Source organism: Cygnus atratus, chromosome 13 (assembly GCF_013377495.2).
Source record: "Cygnus atratus isolate AKBS03 ecotype Queensland, Australia chromosome 13, CAtr_DNAZoo_HiC_assembly, whole genome shotgun sequence".
In the NCBI taxonomy this organism is placed as follows: domain Eukaryota; kingdom Metazoa; phylum Chordata; class Aves; order Anseriformes; family Anatidae; genus Cygnus; species Cygnus atratus.
This window is the reverse complement of record NC_066374.1, coordinates 16,664,713-16,687,868: the sequence shown is the minus strand read 5'-3', so window position 1 is coordinate 16,687,868 and position 23,156 is coordinate 16,664,713. Positions and strand designations below refer to the sequence as shown.

The following is a 23,156-nucleotide window of genomic DNA, read 5'->3' as shown; positions in this document are numbered from 1 at the left end:
CCGGAGCCGGAGGAGCCGGAGTCGCCGCCGCCGGGACAGGGCGGGCTCGGGGCGCCGCCGGCAGCGCTGCCCGCGCCCCCCGGGGCCGCCGCGCCCGCAGCCAGCCCCGGCAGGGAGGGGAGAGCCCGGCGGCGGCACCGGCACCGGCGGCTTCCCCGCGGGCGGGAGGCGGCTGCCCGCTGCCCTCGGGGCTCCGCCGGTGTGCGCGGCCGGGCCGAGCCTCCCCGCGCAACTTGGGCGGGCGGCCGGACCCCTGCGGACCCGTGCGGGGCCGCCACCGCCGTCCCTGCCTCCCGCCGGCTGCGCAAGCCAATGGGCAACAAAACCCAACAGAAATAAAACAAACTCAGGCTTACCTAAAAGTTAGGAACCCCCCCCTTATTTTTTTTTCCTTTTTTTTTCTTTTTTTTTTCCTCCCCCTCCTCCTTCCCCTTTCTCTTTCGGCCTCGCTCCCTATGCGGGAGCCGCCTGCGGCCGCTGCCGGGCAGGAGCCGCCGCGCTGGGGAGCGAGCAGCCCGTGCGGCGGGGCAGCCTCCGCAGCAGCCCGGCTGGAGGGACGGCCTCGGCGCGCACGGCACTGAAGGTAAGCAGGGGCGGCAGAGGGGTTTTCGCACCCTTTTGTGTTGTACCTTCTGTCCGTCGCCCCCCGCCCCCCCCCCCCCCCCCCCCCCTCTTCAGCAGGGCATCGGCGGTGCCTCCGGAGCGGCGTGAATGGCACGGAGCCGGCCAAGTGAAATGCAAGTCTGCTCGCCTGGAAAGCACATGGAGCGCACAGGCGATTGCAAATGTGCGTTTGTTGCTGCTCCGCTACCATAACGCTGACGGTCTCTGCTCGCAGCGACGACGGGGAGCCAACTTGCACGGCTCAGGAACGGGGAGACCCGCGGTCTGCCTCTGACGGCGGCTGGCACAGGCTGTTAGGTTTTGTTGGATGTGTACCCCCCACCGCCTCCCCAGAGCATCCCGGCGTCCTGTTTGATTTGCCGGGGTGTCGGGTTTTTGGTTTTTTTCGGTTGCTTTTTTTAAATTTTATTTTTTTTTTATTTTCCCCCCAGATAGAGCGCCTGGTGTTAATGAGAGAGGGAGAGCGATGGGGAAAAGGAGGAAAAAAAAGAAACAAAAAACCATATGGAGCATTTTATTGATGTGATCATAATCCTGTAATGGAGATTGCATTAAATGAGGATTGCATCAAAATGCCTAGCTGCTGTGGGGAGACGGGAGAGCAGAAACTATGCTGGATTGTAAATGAAGTTCTCTGATTGAAGGATTTCCTTAAACCATGGAGAGAGATCTGTAAGCTTAAAGTTGCTGTATATGTGGAGTACTGGAATGGGATAAAACACAGATCAAGCTGAAATATTTTAATTTACTCGAGCTCCGGATGCAGTTAGAATCGGTTAGAGAGGCACTGCAGTGATGTCCAATGAATACTTGGTTTCAGCTATGGAGACCACAGAAAGGCAAGGATAAAATATTACTTAGCATTTGGGGAAGGATGCTTCATTTATGACTTTTGACATAATGGCACAAAGCCTACAGCCTGCTGGTTATGAGCAGAAACCTTGTAGGCGATCTGGAAAGCAGAGGATTTATCTCATTTTCCTTTTGCAACCTTGACATAGTTGCCTTTAAGAAGTAGCTCCGAGTTATCTGACAGGAGGCAAACGGGGACTTATTTGCCCCTTCGGATATTAAAAGAAACTGTAAGCTTGAGAGAGAGGGACTCGACTCGTCTGATCTTGTCTTTCTGAGCTTGAGTTGATAATGCATTTTGAGTAATTGTTGCTGCTTATCTCAATTGGCAAAGGAGGGGAGAAGATGTTCAAGTTTACTGAACCAAAGCAGAGCTGAGGACAGTAGATAATATCAACTTACCCTTGCCTTCTTTTTTTGCTGAATTTTATTCTGGCGTAGAAAACTGAGCCACAAAGAGCACCTTCTTCAAGCCTTATTGAAAGGAAACCAAGGAAACCCAAAGAGAACAGAAAGATTAAGCCAAAGATAAATTTTGACTTTTCTCTTGTCAGCGGTGGAAGTAGCGTTGATCTGTCAGGTTGCATAGGTCAAAGGAGGTAAGATAGGAGAAAAGTTACTTATTTATTTACTGCTGTTTTCATGCACACAGAGGAAGTTGTTGCACAACTAAACATCATGAACTGGGAAAGAACCATTTCTTAGAACCACCTAAATTATAACTTAAACAAAAGAGATAAGGATATTGTAAGTATACTCATTAGTATCTCTGTGTAACTGCAAAAGAGCAGGTTAATGATAAAATTATGTAGAACAGAGCAAAATATCTGAGGTTTTCACAAGTAATTTGTTTTCCTATTTGAGTTGTCTGCAAAATCAGAGCTAGTAGCTCCACTGTTGAGTGTCTCTTGTGCTGTATATTTAGCGTAAAAAAAAAAGTTGAGATAGAATTTATTTATTTAAAATAATGAAATAAAATGAAGAAGAGCAGCTTAAGTGTATTGAATTCCTCTTAAGCATTTTGTTTTAGCAAAAGGAGACTTGTGAATGGTGTGTAAGAGATGGGTTTAGAATATTCATGGCTATACTCCAGGGAGCTTCGTGTTAGCTCAATAGGCAGAAGGTTCTTCTTCCAAAGAGATACGTGGAGAAGATGTGCTTAAATATCAAGCCATGTTCAGGTGAGACTGTTGGTATCTACGTTTCAAGACCAACTGTTAGGCTGCTGAGGGGAATGATGCTTAATCTGGAAAATAAAGCAAGTATTCCTAGCTCATTTCTTAATGAGAATAATTCATTAATTCATTGATTAATTTTACTTCTGTACGAATGTTCCAGATGTGACTCTAATTTTTACCAAGTTACAGCTGAGGAAAAAATGTCTTTTGAGAACGTGGTTATCCATGCAGATCGGGGTCTGTATATTTTTACAGAAGAACTCTTCACTGCTTCATGGCTGCATTGTTCATCCTTGCAGCGTTTCTTCAAGTGTGAGCCTTGCTATAGTTAAAGGATAATTTATATTCAGTGTAGTACTGTCTGCTCAGTGGAATTGGCTTTATACATCACAGCCTCTGCAAAAAAGGAGATCAAAGATCTGAACCTGTGGTCCTGTATTGCATTTGTATTCTACGTGGACTTGTGTAATCGTATACTGGAGCCATTCACACTCCCATAGTTAAGAATTATGTCAGTCTTTCCATTAAAACACCCATTTGTTTAGTAATTTAACATTTAAAGACAGGCTCTAAGCTCAAGTTAAACACATTCATATAGTTTTTTAAAAAAAAAAAAGTAGATATCCTAAGCTATGAAGTATATTAACAACTGGCATTTGCTAACGTAGCACTGTTCAGTTGAATTTATAGAAAGCTTGGTAGAAAGTAATGCCCTGCCTGAAAAAGGTAGAGACGAAAAGGAAAAAAAAGAATTCCTCTCAGATCTAGAAGCCCTGTAGAGCCAGGTGGGTGTTTATACCTGGATTTTAAAGGGGTCTGCGATCACTAAGCAGGCAGCAGGGTTTTTCAAGTAGGATGGCACTGGCTCAAAACAGGAATTAGTTAGATCTCAGTTTACTGGTTCAGTCTGAGGTTGTATTAGAACTGATGTCTTTGGCGTTATTCCAGTTATTTCTTGTGAGAAGTTAGAACAAAACACAACTCCAAACCCCTTGTGTTAGTCTGTCAAGTTACGCTTTCAATAAGCTAAAAAGGACAAGATGGTTTTGATTAACATTGATTGTGTGACACAGGTGATAAAAGGATTTGGGGGATGCTGGTGCTGAAGTGTGCTTACCAGGTGGTTCACCTAAGATCACCACTGCAGAAATCATGCCCTTCCATCACAGGTGCAGGGAGTGGTACTAACGGTCAGCTTACACTTACATGGAGCCCCCTTTCTTCCAGAGCATCCCAAAACCTTTTACAATTGCCTGTCTTAATTAGTTGGTCATCTTCCAGCAGTGAAGTAGTTGCTTCATCTCTGCGGACAAAGTAGGTGAATGTTTATAACCTCTTCATGTGTATTTTGGGTTAGAAGTGACAGACTGAAAATACACGTGGATTCAGTGCTACAGTCCTGTGTTCTGCGTAGTACCCGTGGTCGGTGGGCAGGCTCCAGATACAGCTTGCTGTAGTCCTAGTGTTTTGGGGTGGATGGAATAAATGGTGTTGTTTGAATGAAAAATTTTTAACACTTAAAAATTGATAAGGGAGATTAATAGTCTGCTGTCCCTGTTACCTCTTTCTGCAGTGAGATCACTGAGAGGGAATTTATAGCAGTTTGTCTTCAGCATGGTGAAGTAGTGGTGACCGTATCTTTCTTCCTCTTGTGAAAATTCACGCTCCCTGCATATATAAAGGCAAGTAATATGAAGCAGGAAATTTAGGGTGGAAATGGGAATTTGATTATCCCTTAAGATCTGTGGGGAGACTCCCATTCTCATTATCCAATGGTAAAATAAGGAAAATAGGTTTAAAAGACAGTCTTTTTCAATTACAGCCTCTGCATTAGTGGAGTGACTTGCCAGGAAGCATAAAAACTCCTATAGCTTTGCATATTTAAAAAAAAAAAAAAAAAGCTCCACTGTAAGAAGAGTTTAAACTGTCCTTAAAATTGTCTTTGAGGTGTTGTATTGTGAGCAATAGTCAAATACGTGGAAAATATATTTTTGAGTGATAATAATACCGTTTATTTTATCTGGTGGAAGTGAATGGTTATATATATAAATTTTTCAAAAAACTTTTTAGAACAAAACTCTTGTGTCTAAATCGAGGCAACAAATACTGTTTTTCTGTAATTGTTCAGTAAGATTTCAGATTTGAATGGAAAGAAAAAACTTACCCCACTTGCAGGGGAAGTTTCATGAAAGTCCAGTGGAAGTTAATATAAAAAACAGAATATAGCTCTAAAAGAGCATGGAATGTAATCTGTAGATACAATCAAATCATGGTAGTTCTGACAGTAAATAAGAAACTGTAAAGGGTTTTCTGAAGTTGTGTCATAATTAAACATTCTTTTTATTTGAAGTCCTGCCTGTATCATTGCTTCTAATATCCTGCTGAATATTGCTGCGTTTCAGGTACACTTAGAAAATAAATGTTCTCCCATAGATAACGTAAGACTTAGTCTTCTTGATCCAACAGAATCTGAGTCAAAGCTTCTTGCAGGCTGCGAAAACATTTCTGCTGGAACAGTGCCTTGAATAATTGCTTCTTGCATTACAAAACATAACATACTTTAACTTCTGCCACTTGCTTAGAAGTCAAATGTTAATATGGTATCGAAGGTGTTGCTGTATAGGATTCTTGCTTGCAAGGGTGGCAGAATTTAGGCTGTTAAGCAGCAAGTGCTTTACTAACTTTTCAGGGGAAGTTCTTTTTAAATTACTGTTGTTTTCCCTCAGGTAAGTTATGACGTACTCAACAAGGATTATTTCGTTGCAAGCGGACATAACTAACCTGATCAGCAGAGAGCTAAATATGTTCTCAGAGAGACAAATGAACACTGAAATTATTGCAGACTTCGGATTTCAGTAGTGAAAATGTAAGCGGAGGTGGGCCACTGAATTTAAAACCCATCACTCTGGGGTTAAATACGCCTAAGAAACTTGAGCTGTGCTGAGAAACTTACCCTGTTTCGGTTACCTGCCAGGGGAATGTTTTGTGTTGAATACTGCTTTGATTTGACATGGCTGTTTAGGGAATGATTTTCTTCCTCTGAGCTGGTCTAGAAATAAGATGTCACTGGTGATGTAGTTTGCAGTGTTTACATTGCATCCTTAAGGACATGGTTTTATTATTTTTGTAAGAATTTAATTAGTAATTGCATGAGCTTTATGCTGTCTACCAAAGTAGCAGGAAATACATACTAAATAGAAAAAAATCCATGTAAAACTTTGCAGTGCTTTAGGCACAGAGTATTTCATTTAACCAGCTACTTACACCATCATAGTTACTGCTCTGTGCTAGCTTGTTAAATTAACATGTGTATGTATGGAAAGCTATGATCTGCTGGATCTATGATCATGATACCTGGAAAGCCACACGGTCTTGTTTCCAGCATTAGTTCCTGGCACATAACATGCGTAGTTGCCCACCAGAACAAAAATGGAAATTATTTGGGGGATGACAGAAATACAGGTTCCATTAAAATGCAGAGTAGGGAAAAACTTAAAATACCAAAATAAATAAATAAACAAAGGCACCTGCCTACCTTTAGTCTGTAGCAGATTTCATTAGATGGTCATCTCTTTTGATATTCCTCCTAAGAAGGGAGGTTTCCTGACTTTGAGAAGGAAATGAGTTTTATTTCTGCTAGTGGAAGTCATAGTTTAAACTCTTGTTTAGTCAATTGTGCAGGATTTGTAATTACTTCTATAATTATATAAATACATTTCTTCCTGTCTCTTGACAAACAATTATGAAACCATGTGTCCTGGCAGGCATACAGGTCACTTTAATAACTGGTTTTGCTTGGGTATGTGGTAGGGTTGGTTGTTTTTTTTCTTCCTGCAAGGGAGGGTAGCTTCAATAAGAAGCATGTGTCATGGGGCAGGCTGGATTCACAAATGGGAAGGAGATGTTAATCAGACACTTAAGATGTTTACGACAGAAGTATTACACTTGTCAATGTTAAACAGGGGAAGCATGTGTCATAGCATTCCCGAAATCTTAGTAGAAAAAGTGCAGAGGAACTTCACCATTAAATCATGATGTAATACGAAGCGCAACATGCGTATATAGTGCTGGACTCAAGTAATTTGGAACCTGAAGCTTGCTGTAGCAGCTTGTCCAAATTATAGTTGCCGCAAGTAATTTGTAAATGTACACAAGATGTAAGTCATGAAACTAAAGCTACCATTAAAGGGAGTAACGGCTTTATTTTGTCACTCATTTAATTGACCCTTAGAAGATGTATGTTGCAATGCACCTTGTGTTCCAGATCTTAATTTACAACAGCAAAGTAATAATTCTGGGGATGAAAATTGGTAATGAAATGCATAAAATTCATCTTCTGTCCATCTTTCTGCCTTGTCTGCATGTGAGACTTTACCAGAACGAATGGACATCTACTAAGGGCTTCAAGTTAGTTTTCTGTTATCTGAATTCTGCTACAGGAGGTTAGTTAAGTGCTTGTATATATGCAGAAGTATTATCGTTAAAAAGGAATTATCATTTTATTAAAAAAAAAAGGAATTATTATTATAAAAAGAATTATTCTTTTTAAAATTAATGTTCAGGAGATGTGTAATTTCGTGACTTTTTAAAGAAAACTGGAGAAAAAGTAAACCAGACATTTTGTGTTCTAGTTAGTTTTTGATGATTTTACAAGCCAACTGACAATGGCCTTTTCCTCTGGCCAAATAGAAGTTGAATTATCAGGTATTGCTGCTTTATCTTCTGTGTTTCTATTGTAAACTTGAGGAGGAAAAATCACGCGCAGTTGAACAATTACTAGTTAAATCTGAGGAGTGAAAGTTACAGAGGAGTCTTTAGGTACTGGAAATAAGTGTATTTAATTTGTATATAATCTAGAGTACTGATGACTTTAGAACAGAACTATATATAACATTCTTGGTGTTTGCATGCTCTTACCGAATTCTCACATTCTTCATATATATGCCCCTTGAAAAGACAATACGTCTAGGAGAACACTGTAAACCATGCTTTCTTAACACAACTTGTCTTTAAAATACCTCTAAAAAGGCTGCAGAATCATGGCCTATCAGTTTTTCTTTTTTTGTGTGTGTGACAGTGTGCACAGTTATCAGTTTATATCTTTAAGAGTTTAGCTTTATCTACATGTTCAAAGAAAAACATTTTAAAGAACTGCTCTGAAGGTACTCTTAAAGCATAATACAAAGTATGTTTGAGCTGAGTTTATAACTCAACGTGTTTCAACAAACAAAGGAGAGGGAAAAATAAATAACCTACAAAAGATGTTTGGCATGTCGGGGAAAAAAGATGACCACTTCAAGCAAGTGCACGTGAGTCAGAAAGCAAAGACATTAATAGTCTTTGTCAAAGAAATGTGTTACTAGTGTGTAGTCAAACTGTTGTTTTCTTAACTGGGGAATGAGGTTATGATGTGTCAAGCATCCATGGTCTTACAATGAGAAATGAACCAGTAATATCTTCCATCTGTACGTCTGTGTCAGTACTGAGGCATATGAGCATCACCGAACAATCTGAACCCTGTGTGCTCAAGGAAGAGATGTTCTTGGTGACTAAATACAAATGACTCTCAAAAGAGTTTGGGTGTTGTTTGTTTTTGAATGTTTTAATGAAAGAGTTTAAAAATTCTTGCTTTCTTCTCCTGCCCCTGAAAAGAAAGAAAATTGTATTTACGTGATGTCCACTCATTGCTTGTACCTCATTCATGTTTTCTTGCATTTCTTCAGCATTAAGGATATTAAAACTAGTCAGCAGCAGGTATTTAAAATATGGTGTAACTCAAATGCAATAATTCTACCAAAAAATTAAAAGCAAACTATGCACATACGTTAAACCTTTGCAGTCTTCACCAAAGTTGCACAGAATAAACTTTTAAAATGGATGATTGTCCTTTTTACTCTTTCTGTTCTATTCAAGTAGATTTAAAATACTTCTACAGAGAAGAGAAGGGGGAGCAGAAGAATTAGAAAAGCTGTGATAGAAATGAATCTCTTTTATTAAGACTGTGGCATCGCGATTTGTTAGGTTGGGACCTGTTACCTTTCACATTCTGTGTTTCGTGGCTCGCCAAACAGAGAAGTTTAAGCATTGACCAGCCTTTGAAGTTGTGTTAAAGTTGGATACAGTCTTCAGAATCAAGTTCATAGAGTACCTGAGGTGATTCTGCCTAAACGGAAACAGTTCCAAACGCTTTTGTACCTTCTTTCTTCTGCTTCCATCCATTAGGCAATTTATTTCACAGTTTTGGACATGGAAGTGCATTTGTATTAGACCATCGTTTGAAATGAGGTTGGATTCGGTTTAGTTTCTTTGTGTGTATTGCTTCTCCTAACATCTCCATGAGTGATGGAAAGAGGTGTGATAGCAGAAGATTCACCCTGATTCACTGTTACTAAGTTGAACATCCAGCACTGGAAAAAGTCCTGGTTATATTTTAAGATGATCACTCTAAGCATGTATTTCAGTCAAAAAGAGAGATCGCTTTTACTTTTTGCTTGTCAGAACTTTAAAATCCAGGTTGTCTAACTGAGACAATAAACAGAAGTTAAAACACAGGAGGAGGGGTTGATTTAGTAAAAAGAGAAAGAACTGACAGAAACTTGTATAAATTTACAATAGCTCAAATTGTATATTTTTATTTATTATAGTCTATATAGGGTGGACTAAACCTGAAATCATTTTTATTGTCTTAAGTTGGAGAAAAAGGTAAATGTGCTTGTAAATTTGTTGCAATAAGACAGTGTTTTTGTGATTGTATTGCGTTACACAGCTCAAATTCACTAAGAAGTTTATGATAAAATGAATTGAATTTGGTTCCAATTTTGTGTTTGAGCAGTGTTCTTCTGAATAACAATGTAGGTTATTTTAAAATTACCAATAAACCTTTATTAACGACATATTACTGCTATGTGGGACTGCTTATTTTCTTGTAAGGTATTACACAATTTGTTCAGCAGCTGCTTGCTGTAGGTACTTTTTCTCTTGCTAACTTAAAGCAAGTGTCAGGTTTTGGTTATTGTTGTTTAACATCACTGGGAAAATATAAACAAATAGAATGCTTTCCTGTTAAGTCTGACAAAAGATTAAAAATGCTGGGTTTTGTTATGAGTCCCCTTAATATATAAAGTTGGTATTTTCATTGCACTATACTTAACAAAAATAAATATTTAAAATTCATGGCTGAATCAAAAATAGTGCAACATCAGTCTGCAAAAAAACATTTACAGTCTCAGTTTATTATGTGTAAATCATTTTGGCAGGTACAGTACTTCAAGTTTTATTGTATTATAAACACTAAAAAAGCTTTAAAGAAATCATTGAAAAAAATTTAGAGTAAGTGATTTAGATGAAGCTGGCAGGTGGTGTAGTATAGCTATTGTGAGATTAACTAAATTCTAAAAATTCAGTCACTTCAGAGAATTGGATCTATGTCGATTTAGTCATTGCTGTAATAAGTCATTGCTGCTGACCAAACTGCAAGGCAGTGGTTGATGGATGTATCAAACAATCAACAGAAACTACTTTCTGAACAGTTCAGGACACTTTGGTGATCATAGTGATAATTGTATCTGAACATCTCTTTAAATGCTGTCCATGTGGTTATATGTATATATAAGGAATATGCGTCACCATGACCTTACAAATTTGTCTGAATGGGAAGGCAGAGGGTAAGAAACCTCTAGTGAAGTCAAAATTTCAAATGCTTTTGCAAATGGCATCAGAAAGTTACTGTGGTAGTAAAATACCTGCTGAAGAGCCGAACACTTGTTAGACGTGCTTAGACATTTCTTTGTTTGATCGCTGAGGCAATTATAAATTTTAATAGAATATTTTGTGATCTATAAGAAGAGGTTAAGGATGGCATCATCTTGTGGACCACAGTTGTCATTTTCTCCTCTTTCTTTTAATAAATAGAACTTTGGCTCATGTAGTTCTTATAACCTCAGCTGTAACTATTTTGGGGGGAGAAACATGTCAAGTTATTTCTGTGTTGGCAACATCTAGTTTCTTTCTCAGATTATAGAGATGTTACTCAGCTTTATGATGGGAGCCCTAGTTCTATTGAGTTCTTTCAAATTGAAGAGTTGCCTTCTGTCCTTGATGCCAGTGTGATTTCAGGCTGGGTTATGCATGCTAATTTGCACTAGATCAGTTTTCTTTTTTGTTTTCCTGAACCTAGGCCAGTGTTTTCAACCGTGTTTCTTAGCAATAAAATTCATCCCTGGTTAGGTGTGAATTATTTGAAGCTCAAAGAGAAAGTAATGTTGGTAGTAAACCAAAAGAAGTATTGAAGTGCTTCCTCCTTTGTTTTTGCGTACTAAAAAAAAAAATAAAATAATAATATTCAGAAGAACCCTTGGAAAAATTCAGATCTAATGAAACTGGACTAGGTTGCTAAGCAGCCTAGTGCAACTTAGAAACTTTGAGCAGGTTTGGCTAGACTGTATCTCCAGACATGTCTTCCAACCTGAATTTTTCTATGATTCCATGAGAAAGCCACTAACTCTTCCATGTAGGACATACCTTTTCCTTTTGTCTTGATTGGGATTTTTTGCTCAAATCCAGGAGCTTGCTATATCCTTGCGGATCTCATTGTTCAAGGAGTAGTAAAGAAGTGAGGGACAGGAAGAGGAACCTACTAGTGAACAGGAGAGAGCTGTTATTTCTGTTCTTGAACTTGGATCTTAACATTGTTTGCTATTCCTGTCTCAGTGTGTGCTATCTGATGTAATTTTGGAGGCCTCCTTGAACTGAGGTTATAAAGACAAGCTCACACTTCAGCAAGTCATCTGTTCACTGCCTTTCTAGAGTGCTGTTCTAAATACAGTTTAAAGTACTGCTTTTGATCTGTGAAACACCTTTTAGTTTTATTTTGATTTCTGAGGAAGACTTGCTGTGTGATTTTATTCTTCTGTGAAAAACAGTAGAAGAGCAGAAGCTTCAGCTTTAAACATCTGAGCTGAGGGCAAGAGAACTTGAGATTGATGCTTTTCCCTTGGTCCTACAAGACCTAAGTTAGTTGACATTCAGAGCTGTAAGACAAACCCATTAATCTGTATTTTTCTGAGGGTTTTCTGGAGTGGACACATTAGATGGAGTGTAATTTTGTTTGTATTTGTGAAGAGTATTCTGCTGATGCTTCATGTTGATGATTTAGTGCTCTTTACTACAAGAGTGTCTGGAGGTTGACACATTCACTGCAAAAATGCATGAAATGAAGTTTCTGAAGAGGGACTTATCCATATAATCCATACAATGTACTAAGAGAAGAGATGGTAAGGTTGAGAATAGGTGTTGTTTTTTATAGACGTAAATTTTATTAGTTGCCCTAGATGTAAGATAAGACCACTGTAAATGAAGCTAAAGTTCTTCAAAATTCTTATCAGAAGCTGAATTTTTAAATTGGTCAAAGGTCTGCCATTTTCTGTTGAAAAGCATCCTAGAAGCTACCTGTTTGGTTCAGTGTTCTCATTCTGCTTAAATATTATTACTTCACTGCACTGAAGCTCCTAAACAGTACTCACTGACGGTAATGGAATGAATGATCTGGGTTCACTGAGGTAAGAAAAAAGACCAGAACAAGTCTGGGGGGGGGGGTGTGCGGTCGCTATTCTGGGAGGTTTTCAGGACCAGAATGGATAAAAACCTGAGGAACCTAAACAGACTTCATGGTTGACCCAGAGAAAGAGATCGGACTAGGTCACCTTAAGAGGTCCCTTCTGACTCGAATCATCCTGTGATTCTGTGTCTTATTAGCTCATAATATATTTAAGGATACCCTTGACTGTGCAAGAGCCTTCCATTTTTTTCCCTGAGTATGATAATGTTGTAGGCTGTTATTTACATGCCTTTTGAGACAGATCTGCAGACAGATATGCTGTGCTATATGGCATTTTAGGATTATGGTGTTTGGAGAGTGAAAGAGATGTTTGCAAGCGTTTTCCTAAAACCTCAAAAATGGAATAGGTATCACTGAGGGAAGAGAAGGAATTTTGTTAGCTAGCCTTTTCTAAATTTGTCCTTCCTTGTCTTTTACTCCAGGCAGTAGTTCTAGTGTAACAATGCTTTGGTATGTGACCGTGTAAGCAGTTACCTTTTAAAGAATCCTTACTCTTACAAAACCTCCATTTTATTCTTAGTTTCATCGTGGAATTATTCGTCAAAGTAGGCAGTCAAACCAAAATTGGGCACTGAGAACTAGTGGTGAAGGCTGCTGAGTCTGAAGTAGCTTTTTTATTTTTTGGTTGTTAAAACTAGATTAGACTGTCTTTCAGGTACTTCCACTTGTTTTCTGTTCTGTCTGTACTACATGGTATCATTGGTATGTTTTTTTTAAATGTCTAAAAGGGACATAATAGTGCATATGCTAAATCTGCAATTTACCTTTAAAATTTACTTCCATGGGTTTGTGTTAGTTTATTTGGGCCGATTTTAACTGAAAGCTCAGCAGAATACTGAATGCACTCATTTAGTGTTTTCTATCCATGATTCTTGCTGTACCATTTAATTATCCATTTTGTTTCTGCTTTCTGAACAAGAATCCTTTCTCTTCCTTTAAAAATACTTAGGTGTTAATAAAATACTGTGATAGATCTCTGCTGTCTGCAGTTTATTTGTAATTGCCTGGTCAGTAAACACAGTTGTTACATAATGATGGACTGTTCCCTGTTACACTGAGGAAAGTGTCTTAATTATTTGTTTATCTTAATCACTGCATTGCATTTATACCATAGATTGTCTCAGATTGATATTTTGAGGACGACCCCCCCCCCCCCATTTTAAATAGGCAATAACAGCAGATGGTTTATGGGAAAATCTTTGGAAGGCCAATAGGCTAAATCAAAGTTTCCTTGACTTTCAGGAAGTACCCTACAGTGGGACTGTTTTTCTAACAACAGGAAATTTAATAATAAAGCACTAATGCACAGTATGTCATAGAACTTCCTAAATATGCCAAATGTTCCATAGGAAAAGTATATTCCGTTTACAAATAAAAATTAAGAAAAGTGCAACATTCACTATCTGCTTGTTAGCATGTATTTTAGACATGGGACTTAGGCTTGCTTCAAGATGATCAACTCTGATAGTACTGAATATAAAAATGTCAATATAATTATTCATCTCAGCAGAAAATCATTTTTGCTGTTTTTTTTTCCCCTGTGGAGGAGGGGATGAACTGGTTTTCTATTATTCTTTATCATTTAGGTTTTCTATTTTTGCCATCAACTGGGAACATTTCCCAGTTACCTTCCATCATGTATTCAGGAATGGGCCATCTTATAAGACAAATCTCAATGAAAGAGATGCCCTGATGAGCCAGAATGAACTAGTGGTAATTCAGCAAAAGCTATTCCTTGACTGATGATCAGGAAACATGGTCAGCTTTGGATATAAAGTGAACTACTTAACATTAGAATAATGCTAATCCAGACTGTCTCTAAAGATATTACAAGTATTCAGTTGTAGCAACTTCATATTAAATGCTCTGAATGAGGCATGTGTATATGAACAGATTCTGTTTGTTGTTGCATTGGTGCAACTACAAGAAAATAGTGTTATGCAAATATAAGTTACTATCCACAGACTCAGAACCCTGGCAGCTGTTCTGATCCTTCCCTTGTCTGAATCAGCACAATTTTTTTTTTTGAAAAGATACTTCATTGCAATCACTGCTAGGCAAGACAGTGTAATTTGTATGTATAGTTACCATCATAGATAATATATTTATGAGCTGTATAACCATGGGGAAATCACAGATTTTCAATTTCTCTTGGAAAATGTTCATTATTAGAAGGTGTTACTGGAGTATTGTTTGTTGTAAGAGAAGAAATTCAAGTTCAAGATTTTAATGAATCTCTTGAGAGAATCATCAGATTTACAGGTTAAAAAAGCTGTAAACATTCTACTGGGAGTAGTCATTAAAGAGAAGATGAATGTGAGCTATCTGTACTTCTCTTACGAAACAGAAATCTTGAAGATGATTTACAAACCAAAAATGTGTTTATCTTTAAATGGTCTGTATTGCTGCATTATATAATGAAATACAAAGTGAGGTTAAAAGTAAGTCTTGTTAGCAAGATGAGATGCAGTTTCACTGTTTCGTTTGGGGAAGTTTATAGGTAAGTCAGCACTGATCAGAATGTTTATGGAAGAAGCCTGAGAATATCGCCTTGATTTCTAAGTTTGAAAAAGCATTAGAGTGGAAAAAAAAATCCTTCCTGCATAGTTAATCATCTTGGACGGCCTTATGTTGAAAATTAGATTTTCTAAGTTAAATAAAAAAGAATTAATAAAAGATCTGTAGATTAAATAAATAAATTTGGTGAAAACAGTTCAATTCTCTGGTGAGTTACTTTTTTTGTAAATCAGAAAGTGACAGCATAGGACTGCAGAAAGACTTGCTTTTCCACAAGGCACTTCATACCTTTGATTATTCACCCAGGCTTGACTGACCCAGCAACATACTAGTGCAAATTCATAATTTGTGATGAAATAGCTTGTTTAATCCTTGCTTTTCTTCTGAAGTATTACAGATGCAGTGAAGGGAACAGTTTAGAATATGTTGCTAATAAAAAAAAAAATGCAAATATGTTGAATTCATCAAATATTGTTGCTTCAAACTTTTAAATTGGTCATCTAAGATGTGTGAATATTTAATTGAAGTTGTCTCCTGCTTCTTCAGAAAGCTCTAGAACTGTCATGAAGAAGCCACTTTGTTCGTAGTTTGGGTGAATTTTTGGCATGAGTTTTGTTTTGTTAGTGTAACTCTTCAATGGAGCACAAATGTACTGAAAACTTGGATAACAACAAAACGTGAACTGTGTCCTAACCGCATCTGTTGAACATAACAGTAGTTTTGAATTCATTCAGCTTTTGAATAGGTCACACCCTTTGCAAATAATATGCATAACAAACTGCTGTATTCAGTGCCTCATCATTATGAATAGTGTGTATTTCAGCTGACACAGCCCTTCACGGTATGATTTTACTACTTCCGTACATGACTGAGAGTCTGGGCTTTTTGTCATACTGTAAATATTCAGTAGTTCAAAACAAAATCACCGTGATAATGAGAGGATTGATGCTTCCTAATACTTTTATAAAGATTACCTGCCATTGAGTACTTGATTTTTTTTTTTAAGATGTGTATGTGCATTTTCCTTTTTTTGTTAAAAGCATGCATATGTTACTTATATCTGTGCGTGGACATGCTGTTGTCATAAAAGTCTTACTGTTATACATTACTTATATCCTTGGTCTGAACTAAACATAGTGCTTACAGGTTTTGGGCAGACTTCTTCATGAAGCATTCCCAGCAAAATTCATTGCTGAGATACCAATGCGCAGAATACTTTTAAGGAGACTTCCAGTCTGTGTATGATGATGTGTATGATGATGAATGTAAATCAGGACAAGAATAAGGACATCAGGTTTCTTCTAGTTTAAGACTGAAATATCACAGAATGTAAAGGAATATGCTCATTCATGTAGAATCAATTTTGTGATGTAGACTGTTAGTAAAAGATGATTAACAGTCTTGTGTTTTCTAGTGGCATTATCTTTGTAAAAGTAAAGAACATCGAATCTAACAAGCTGCAACACTGATATTTAAGACACATACAATGTTCTTTTAGCATGAATTTGCACTTAGACCATCACTTCTCTAGATGACTGGAGAACATTTTGCTAATTCTCATGTATACACTATCTGCTACCTGTTTCTCTCCCACTGACTCCTTCTTTTCTGCTGGTATGAGCCCTAAAAGCAACATCTCTCGTTATGAAAGCAGTAGATATCAAAAAATTATTTGAAACCCTGTGACTTTTTCCTTCACAAAGGCTTGCAAATGTGGGTTTATTATTATTTATTTATTTATTTAGGAAAAATGCCAGCTAGTGCACAGACAGTTTTTCTCTCCGAGCCTAGTGTTAAGGTTAACAAGTTGTCAATAGCTGCATGTTGCTATTATTACAAAACCCTGCTGCTTTCAGTTCAGGTTGAGGAGTCTAATAAGAATGTTCATTGTTTCTTTTTTTTTTTTCCCATGCTTCTCTTTCCCAGCACTCACCGAAGAGTATGTTTTAAAAGTTGAATGGCTTTTGGTGGGGTGTTGATGAAATTGTTTCATCTTACTGGCCAGCATGATACTGATAGAACAGCAAATAGTTCACTGAGATGGGGGGGAACTACTCCCCAAACCTGCCACTGTTTCTTGAAGAACTATTTATAAGAAGAAATCTAATTTTAGAGTAATTTTATTCTACAAAATTAAATTCAGTGTTAAGAAAGCAGAATATATTTACATTATGTAGCACAAGCACTCGTGTAAGACTTTTTATAGCAATAAAACTGTGCACATCTTGATGGATGTCTGTTGAGACATGTTGACAAAAAATGGGTCTTATCTATCATGTATCATTCAAAGTTACAGTATCTGTGTTTTTTTTTTTTTCAAACAGAAAACCTATGTAAAGTATTTAATGAAACAAAATATTTTCAGTGCTTAAGAGCTGTTTGCTGTTCTTTTGGGATATCCTATGTCTTAGCTCTTTGATATATTGCTCAGTGAAGTGTCAACTTTGGGAAAAGGCTGGTAAATGAATCCTTGTTGGTATATTCTTGTCATCAAGCAATCAGTGTGAATTTGACACTGATCCAGGAAGAGTTAATGTATTCAAGTTATGAGTTCTACATGCTCATTTATTTCCAAAAGAAAACACCAACAATGACTATTAAGAAACTCTAGACTTGGGTGTACTAGGAAATCTGAAGCTTGATGTCATGAATATGTAGAAAAACATCATATAATTTGATTTGGAAGAGTGAAAATGTTCCAAGTAGACAAAATAATAGTGCTAACAATGGTACAAGAGTGACCAATCTAACAGACTACCTAACCAGGAGCGACAAAAGTCCTATGAGACTTCTCTTTCCAGGAGTTCCTGATGCGTCAGAATAAGAAAAGAAAAACAAACTGGGCATTCATGTTATGTGTCAGGAGCTGATTTTCAGTCATTAATTAGGTTATGCCCGTTTCATGTGGGGAAAGGATTAGAGTTCAGGAAAAAAAAATAAGAGTACATTGTGTTACTCAAGAGCACTGTGTTATGCCATTGTCTGAGATAATGTTGGACCCTACCTTAATTCTGGTAAATTTACAATGGAGCAGGAGAGGAAAAAAAAAAAAAAGAGCAGAGCCCTAGATGAAAACTTCATAGACGTGAAGACATGGTTGCAGATGTACATGGTCAGCAAGCCAAAGAACTGAGATGAATATGCTGCAATACCAAGGCAGAGTGCCAGGATGAAGCGAAAGTGTTCAAGGAAACCATGGCATTGGAGCCTCATAATAAAGAGAAGCTCTGAAGCAAGACATTCAAATACTGAGGAAAAAATATCCAAGAGCCCTGATACATTTTGCCAAGCTAGGAGAAAGCAAGAAACAAGGCAAAACATTAAATTCTCATGAAGAAGCACCCCAGTACAATAGCTTCAAACTGAATGCCAGAGCTGTGGAATTTCTTTGATGCCTTACCCACTGAATACTCACACATTTTTTTGTCTGTATTTATTTAAGAAGTAGCAAGGTGACTATAAGATAAATGGTACCCTGTAACTGGTGTGGAAATCTGGTGAAGGAAAATGAGTTGCAAGAACCGAAGACACTGCACTTCTAGCTTATTTTCAGGCAAAATGTGACAGAACTGTAGAACAAGGGAGATAGGTATAAATTCATGGAGGCTCAGCTCAACCTGAGGTAAACTTGTCTCACTAATAATGGTTGCAGAACCAGTGATGACAATTTACGTGTGAAATTGTATCAGTTGTTGTGGTTCAGTGCACCTTGAAAGGGAATACTGTACGTATTATATACGTGTTGATGTCCATAGAGCTGGAAATCTGCCATTTGTCTATGCATTTATTTTCATTAGAAATTGCTGTGTTGCCAATTGTATAGACTATAAACTACTACTTTATGCAGGGACTGACTTAGATTGCCAGCGATACTTTTTGGGTAGTTGCAGAGCTCTTCATGAAGATTTTTAGTATGATGCCAGAAGAGACAGTTTATTCTTTCCCTTTTCTCTGTTTTTTTTTTTTTCAGTTCTGATTAGTGTCAATTATCAGTATGACATAAATACTACCTCACTTGATAAGACCTGTGTTGTTTCACTTATCCTCATCTGTTTCTTCTGACAGCAAATGACCTACACTTCCAGAGTACACAACACCTTGTGTTCTGTGCAGATTCTGACAGATTGATTGCAACAGAACATAGATATATGCATTTTGCTCACAGATTCAACATGAAATATGGCAAATGTATTTTGATTACCATCTTTCAGAATGTCCTTTTCATGGAATAAAAGGAGAGACGTCTGGTGCAAGGTTTTTAAAATCTTTAGAGGCTAAATCACACAGATCCACTAGGAAGGATCCTTCAGGTTGGTAAACAATGATCTTGGAGCAGCTGATATTTCATCTTTACCCTTCAAGTTTTTGCAACGTTGTTCTTTAGCACTGAATGCATTATAACTCCATAGGCATTGGAAATTGTGGGAGAATTACTGGAGATTCAGAACAGAATTTGTACATAGTCCAAGTCCCTCTTGGGCAAATATAGCACACTGGAAACTTGGGAAGAATGTGAATGATGTAACCAAGCTCAGCTTCACAAGAGATTTAGAAAGAATATTTAGCTTCCCAGAATGAGATCTGGGCAAAGAAATTTTGCCTTGACCAAAGGCAGCAACTCATCCAGTTTATATTCAGTTGTGCTGCAACTCAAGCCCCTACTTCTGCTCTGTTCCATTCTACCAAAGAAGGATTTTTTTTCAGAAATACCGTGTGGTTCTGTTTGACCCAGATGATTAAAATTAATTAAAAAAAAATATTTAAACAAGTTCCGGCATATTGTAATGACATATAAACAATTAAAAATACTTAAATGATGAATCTGTGTAGTAACAGCCAGCTGCAGAATACTTATAAATGGAGTATGTTAAACCATTTAGATAATCCAAATATTATGTACAACAGATCTTGTACTAATTCATTATGAAAACAGCAATTTCATTTAATCATTCATTAGCTATTTATAAGGTGTCTGCATAGTAAGTATGCATACAGATTATTGTTCAGCATGATGGCCAGTAATGATTGCAAAAGTGTCACCCATGTGTAATCACTAACATTTGTTGGTTTGGTGTTGCTTTGTGTTTGTTTTTTTTGGTGATCATTGTTTTCAACTTACTAGAGTTACCAAAACGACTGTAGGTTATGGTTCTCAAACATGTATGTGTAATAGAGTGAACGAGCCTGACTTCCTAAGGAAAAAAAGTACTCAAATTATAACAAGTAATTTGTTATTCATTTCTGGAATGTGTATTTACCGCTTCCATCATTGAGACAGTAAAGCAGGTAGCCGAGAAACACTGTAGAATGTCTGTTCTTGGAGGTTTTCAAGGCCCAGCTGGCCACAGCCTGAAGCAGTCTGTCTGGAGCTCAGCACTGGCACATACCTGTGGAGGACATGGGATTTAGAGCCCTTTCAAGGACTCTTCTGACATGAACAGTTCTGTGATTTGGTGGGACACTAAGAAGAATGCTGTTAGTTATGTGTAATGTTTGCAAGGTTGCTGAACTTGATTTTATTGTAGGATATAATGTTAGACCGTGATTAAACAGGAAACAAATCCAGAGGAAGCAAATTGTGTAATACTCTGTCATTCTATGCTGAGTTATCTTAATCATTGGTATTAAAAAAAAAAACCACCACCCACGGTGCTTTGTTTTTTCATATGAATGACATGTAAGTTTCAGCTTCTCTGTTGTGATAATGAGTTTCTTTGTCTTACTGTACTGTAGGTATAGGGGACTGGAGGATTCAGTTCTTATCAGCAATACACTGTTTGCTACATACCTTGCATACATATCTGTATAAACCTACTTATCTGATGATTAAAGCTTTGTTAACCTTGATCAATAATTTGTTACCAAAGTTAAAAGTATCTAAGGATTTAGGTTACCAAATCAGACCACAATTATAATTTGTCCCATAACTATTTACTATTGTGAAAGATACACACTGCTATTTCCAAAAATTGCAATGGTCTTAGTTTAAGCTCCAAACAGCTTTAGAACATAATGTAAAATGGTAATACTAATGATAAATGTAAAAATGTGCAAAATCAAACATGCAGACATCTTGCTAAAATTCAGCTGATCATGTACAAATACTTTTCTTCCAAGCCTGGTCACATGCCTGTCTGCCTGCTTCAAAAACCAGGATGTGCACTAAATTACATATAGATTTAGTATGACTGTTAACATTCTTAGAGAGTACTAATGGGATTATTTATCATATATACTCTCACTCCTAAAATGAGTATGTGAAGACTGGAAGAGAGCTTGTGGGTTTTAACAGTCCTGAACCTTGCTACTGCAAATCCCACATCACGTGGTCCCTTTCATATATGAACTTAGAGTATTTACGTCTTATAAAGAAAGTGGGAAAGAGTTAAGATTTTGATTTAAAATAATCCTTTTTATCACATGCTTGGGAACTTGCATTCTTTTTTTAAGTAAACAAACATTTCTCTTGCTATCAAAGAATTGATAAATTTTAAAAGTCCATTTCATTTCCGTAGTGATGCATCACTTTGTTATATCAACTTTAAATGATTAGATGCAAAAATGTAGTGCTGAGGTATTTGATGTTAGCTAAGTATGCGTTTATTGTGAGGTGTACAGTCTAATAGTGAAAATGCAAATTACTTACAGACCAAGTAGCTGTTGGTTTGTGATGCTATATGCAAGTGCACCTGCATTAACTTGTATGTTTCCCATTCTAGTTAAAACTGAGCCTGCAATTTGTTGTAAACGTCTGTATTCACAGGTTCCATTTTCAATTTAAATAGATTTATTTTCAACTGTGAGAGTGAAATTTCCCTCTTTAGGAACTTCAAAACGAAGAGACAAAAACCAACAACAACAACAAAACAAAGCCAGGTTTTTTAAAAGAAAAACAACAAAATTCAGCAATTGGTAAAATGAAATGGAAGGTAAGGAGAGAGAACTGCAAAAAGCCAGACTCTGAAGTCAGGCATCGTTACTTGTGGGCAATGGGCGATGTGGCACAACACGGCACTCAGTCAAAATGAGTATTGCTTAAGCAACAGTGATTGAGCTTAAAGTTCTTGAGCATTAATGACAGACTGAAAGAAGCTGCTAGCTTGCGGTAATCAAGAGAACTGATCTAGCTGTTAATTGCCAGGAATACCTGCATTGAAATCTTCATTGCTATTGCAACATGAAATTGATGGAAAAAATGGTAGAGATTCTTTTTGTATAACGAGCATTCATTTTCTGTTTATCATTTTTTTTTTCAGTTTGTTCATATCACCTGAATATGTTTCCAAAAATAGAAAAGAGGAAGAAAATCATCCAAAATTATCTGCAAGGGCTTGCATAAAGTATTGCTTTTGCTGCTATCTAGAAGAAAAATACGAGTTACAAGTATTAGGATACAAGTATCAGTAACTGAACTATAAAAACCAGCATGAAACCAACAAAAAAATCAGCAACAGTGATACCACAGAGACAAAGGATAGCAAATAAATAAAAGTCTTGCTTTGAAGGCTGCCATGGTGAACCGATAATTACTATTCAAAGGTGTGGAAGCCTGTCATTCACATAATCCACCCTAAAAATTAATAAGACCTATTAATTGAATTTGACCACATCAGGAAAGTTTTCCAATATACAGAACTGCAGGAGTATTCTCTGGGTGCTTAGATCTATTTTGAGTTGGCTGTCAAGGCATCTTTGGAGTCTGGGTTCACTATATTCTAACCAAGAGGCAAACTTCTTTCCTGTGTAGTAACACTGACACCAGTCAGCAGAAGCATTACAATGCACAGGACTTTCTTAAACAGGGAAGACTGGTGATAGGTTGCTTTCCATGAAGAGAAGTGGCTAGTGGGACGTCCTCTGTCTGTCTGAATCTGCACCTGCAGATGTTGACATGTTGAAAACTCGCTGTGAGTTTTCAGTAATCAGATGTGATGTTTATTATTACTATGAACAGATATATTAATCTGTGAACTGAATACACCTCTACACATAGATATACTGTGATTTTAACATTTACTTTTTTTTTTCAGAAATCTTAAAAGAATCCATACCGAGTAATAGTCATTTAATTTAGACACCACTGGTAAACTAGGAGTCAGCTGATTTTATTTATAGCTCTATGAATCTGAGTGACTGAACTGAGATCACTATGAATGAGCTGCAATACCTTGTATATTAGATATGCCATTTACTTAAATCTGCATTAGGTGTTCAATTTACATTACGATTAGGCAGAAATTACTGATTTAGAAGACATATCATGGCAGGTATGTACTATCTGGCAAAATAGAGGGCCCTAAGCTGAATGTTCTATTCCAGTTACATTTCTGATTCAGAGATTGTATTGAAGAGGAGAAGACGTAAAAGTG

General features: G+C 37.4%; 1 protein-coding gene across 2 annotated transcripts in view; it reads left to right on the top strand.

Annotated features, from left to right (window-relative positions):
• Positions 1 to 217: 217 nt before the first annotated feature.
• Positions 218 to 23,156, top strand: part of PCDH11X (protocadherin 11 X-linked) — an 85,410-nt gene continuing 62,471 nt past the window's right edge. For both annotated transcript variants that reach the window (XM_035541839.2, XM_035541838.2), the window contains exon 1: positions 218 to 583. The gene's annotated coding sequence lies outside the window, so the exon portion shown is untranslated. The remainder of the gene's footprint in view (positions 584 to 23,156) is intronic.